Source organism: Hyaena hyaena, unplaced genomic scaffold (assembly GCF_003009895.1).
Source record: "Hyaena hyaena isolate Hyena2069 unplaced genomic scaffold, ASM300989v1 scaffold_65, whole genome shotgun sequence".
Lineage (NCBI taxonomy): Eukaryota > Metazoa > Chordata > Mammalia > Carnivora > Hyaenidae > Hyaena > Hyaena hyaena.
This window is the reverse complement of record NW_024080697.1, coordinates 4040141-4044224: the sequence shown is the minus strand read 5'-3', so window position 1 is coordinate 4044224 and position 4084 is coordinate 4040141. Positions and strand designations below refer to the sequence as shown.

At 46.2% G+C, this 4084-nt stretch overlaps 1 long non-coding RNA gene across 1 annotated transcript; it reads left to right on the top strand.

The window, feature by feature from the left end:
- Nucleotides 1–447: 447 nt before the first annotated feature.
- Nucleotides 448–3723, top strand: LOC120231908. The gene is made up of 3 exons (XR_005528453.1): nt 448–602; nt 1862–1950; nt 3428–3723. It is a non-coding gene; the product is annotated as an uncharacterized LOC120231908 (long non-coding RNA).
- The last annotated feature ends 361 nt before the right edge of the window (nt 3724–4084 follow it).

Sequence of the window (4084 nt, the reverse complement as noted above, 5' to 3'; positions counted from 1 at the left end):
ACAAGCCTCCAATCTTATTTCTCCTGCTTTCCCTTTCTATTCTCCACTCCAGTTATACAAGCCTCCTTGTACCTCAGATCCACCAAGCACACGTCAGCCTCAGGGCTTTTGCACTTGCTATTCCTTCTGCCTGGAATGATCTCCTAGATAGTCAGGTCCCTCATCTCTTCAGGGTTCAAATGCCATCTCATTGAGGAAGCCTTTCTTATTTAACTTAGTCACTTCTGCCCTCCCTCCAGAAAGTCCCATCCCCTCTTCCTGCTTTTTCATCCCATTATGACAAGATTTGAGCCTTTGTCCGCCAACACCACAACCTCTCTCCTCCCAACTAGGACTGTAAAGTCCATGAGAATGAGGATTTCAAGCCTTTTTTTTTTTTTCTTTGCTAAATCCCTAGCACCTAGAACAGTGCTTGGAGCGTAATAGGCACTTTGTAAATATCTATGTGAATAAATGAATGAACAAAGCTAAAATATGGGCTATAGGATACTCATGTAAACAAGACCAGGAGATGTAGCTTTGGGAAGCCATGGGAGTGGACGAAATTACCTTGGAGAGAGGAGGTAAAGCTCTAGACAGGAGATACAAACTCACAAGCCGTGGTTAAGTGTCTAACCTGGAGATGAAGAGTTGAGTGAGAACAGGATGAAAATGCTGTAAAGCAGGTGACAGTTAAGAGTAACAGCCGATGCATAAAACACATCAGGTGCCCTGTATGTATTCATTTACAACAACCTGATGTGTTCAATGCCATTACTATTCCTAATTTTACAGACAACCAAGTGAGTACAAAAGGTTTAAGGACTTGCCTGGGGCCATTTGGCAAAACTGGGGTCTGAAGCTGGGCTTTAGTCTTTGTGTTTTTACTACGACTGCTTTGATGAGAGGTGATCAGGACTGTCCCAGGGTTGTGGACGGTCCCATCTACAATCTCCATCTCTGTGCTCACCAAGAAATTTGGGAAGAGCATACAAGGAGCAAGGCAATGTGGCCTTCTGAGGGGCTGAAACACGTTACCAGAATGAGCTCTGGGCAGAGGACCAGCATGGGTTCCTGTCCTGGCTTTGCCACTAACTCCCAGGACCTTTGGTCTGGTTACTGTGCGCTCTGACTGTCCCCTGCCCCACTGTGCAAAGAGGGGGCTGGCTCACATAATCCCCCGAGTTCCTTCAGGCTTGGAAATTCCATAGTCTATAGTCAAGGGTGATAAGCACATAGGACAGAGGCTACAAGGCCACGTGGAAAAATCAGCAAATAATTGGGGCCTGCCAGACAGACTTTTCTGATGGAATCAACAGCTCCAAGAAGATTACTAAGAACTAGGGACTTGAAAAGGAGAGCTGTGGAGAAGCCTGGGCAGCTAAAAATGTGGTCCCCATGGGGGGGCGCTGCCCGTCCTGGATGCATGTTCATTACTAGGGTTCTTCTCTTTTTGGCACTAGAATTATTAGTAAAAACAGAGACTCCACATGTCAGGGGAGAGGTCAAGAATAAAATTTAATTCGGAAACTTCGACTGTAGGAAACATAAACCTAATAAGGAGGAAAATACAGTTAAAACCTAACAGGAAAAAAATAAGCTAAAGCTTGTGCTGATTTCTCCACACACCTGTCCATAACCTTTGCGTCCACGTGTCCACACGGCACACCGAGGAGAACATGTGTGTCTATATCTACTCACAGAAGTGGCCGGGTATATATTTTTATATTGGAGCCTGGCTCTTTAAAATGGGGGATAATGACACTGAAAATTATTCTAAGCTTTTCAAAGACATAAATGACCAAGCTGCCTCCTGACTCCTGAATTACATTACCCAGAAAGAACTTAATAACATGCTATTATCGCTTCTCCTCACTGACAGGATTTCGGGGCTGAAAAGACAAACAAGAAGTACGTTCGTAATCACCAGCACAGTCACCTCTGCCGAGCTGCGACCACAGCTAATTCCAGGTAAGTGCTGTAGGGTGGAAGGAAGCCTGGGGCTAGTAATGGGACTTGGAGCTTGGTAATTGTCACCAGTTCAGCTGAGCTGTCACCGGCTGAGAGGGGGCTACAGGAAGCTCATGGAGCCAACGGAGAATCCCATGAGGTGAAGGGTAGAGAGATTGCATTATGGGAACCAAAATATAATTTCTTAGTTCAACTGATATAATGTACATAGGATTCCTTATAAACTGTAAAAGTGCTCTACCAATGTGACTGTGAACAGGAAGGGGCAGCATTAAGGAGTCTTGTTTGGTTAGGCTGTGTACAGCTGTACAGGCTGTGTACTGCTCAACTTCTAAGAATGTCATCAGTCTATGCGAATGGTGCCCCCTGAAATTGTGCTTTGTGGCAGCCCTGTTGGTTGAAGTAGGGCTTAGTTAGCTGATGAAGTCCACTATAGGGGCTGCCTTTCCCTTCCTGGATAATGCTTGAGCCCCAGTGATGAACCATCCAGAGAGGTGGTCAGCCATTGCAACAATGACTTGCCAATGATTTGGGAAATGTGCTTCGGGGGAATTAAAAGGTAATTACATTTAAGATCCTTGAAGGCAGGAGTCATGTCTTATTCACTCAGTATCCTGAATCTTATCATTGGTATATGTTAATGTTCAGAAAAAGGTTTGTTAAAAATAAGAATGGATGGATATTGAATGAATGAATGATAGAGATTCATGGGGATCAACTCCTGGGGAAAATTGGTTATAGTGATTGCAGAGTCTGTTTAGCTCAGAAAGTGCGACTGCATACTACAGGTCTCCTCTTCCATGACCTGTACTATGACAAGGCTTTAGTGAAGGGCCATGGACATGTTATGAGTTCAGTAAGAGTTTGTTCAAGATTTATGATGTCCCTCACCCAATGGTAGGTGTTACTGCTTGCATAGTGGTAATGGCACTGGGGTCAGCAAACATAGTCATGACCCCTGCCATCGAGAATTTTACAATTTAGACAGTTTGGTCAGACATAAGTTCACAGAGAGGTGAAATAATACTACCAGGTAGTACGACCCCAAATACCAAGGAAGAGCAAAGATAATAAGTATCACACCAGTTCAGGGCATAAAGCACAGGATATCTACTCTACTACTTAGCTGTTCTCAGCCTCCCTCTCCCAGCTTGTAAGACTGATATAAGACTAATCATGCTTACCATGCAAGGCCCTTAAACAAATGATTAAAACAGGTAAGTTTTTGAAGCCCAGTGCCTGGCACATGGTAGAACTTTCCAGAATGTCAATTCTTATATAAGAACTTTTCAGTCACACGGGACAGAATACCAGCTGATCCCAGCTTAAGCCAAAAAAGGGGGCGGGGTGGTATTTTTATATATACTCACAACGTGCAGCAGCAAAGGCTTCAGGCATAGTGGTATCCAGGAGCTCAGCTGATATCACTAGGGCTCTGCCTGCATTTCCATTTCTCAGACAAGATTCTTATCTCTAGGGATAAGAACAGCTGTCAGCAGCCAGAGTCCAGCTCAGCCTCAGAAGGAAGAGCACCTCTCCCCAGAAATTGAGAAGAGGAAAGTTTCAGAGGGTACTTGGTTGGACTGGTCCAGTACAGCTCATGCAACCGTGCCTAACCCATGAATGTGGTCAGAGGAACGAGATGACCCAGTTGGTGAGGGCTGGGCTGTGTTCTGACTCCTGCGTGTATGGGGGTGGGGGAGGGGTAGCTCTAGTCTAAGACACGAGCAATGAGTTCTGAGAGGGAAAGGCCGCCTATTCCTTGTGTGTACTCTGAACAAATATAAAAGAGCTGCATGTTTCTACAAAACATATGGGAGCTCGTCGTTCTTTAAAGAAGAAAAAAAAATTTATTTCTATAGGCTTAATATGCTAACACTGTGTCTGTGTACAAATTCCCGGAGCAGCTACAGGAGCCGGAACCGGCCTGACCCCGGGAGCCAGGACTTTGCGACCCCTGGCGAGCAGGCCCAGTACTGCAGTCGCTCACGGCGAGGCGGGAGGCGGGCGAGCCCACCCGGCGGGGTCTCGAGCGGCTTGCGGGAGGTCAGAAACCGAGCCCTGGTTTGAGGGGAGACGGTGGCTTGGGAAGGGCAGGGAGGCAGTGCCGAGCCCCGGCTGCCTGACCTCCCGT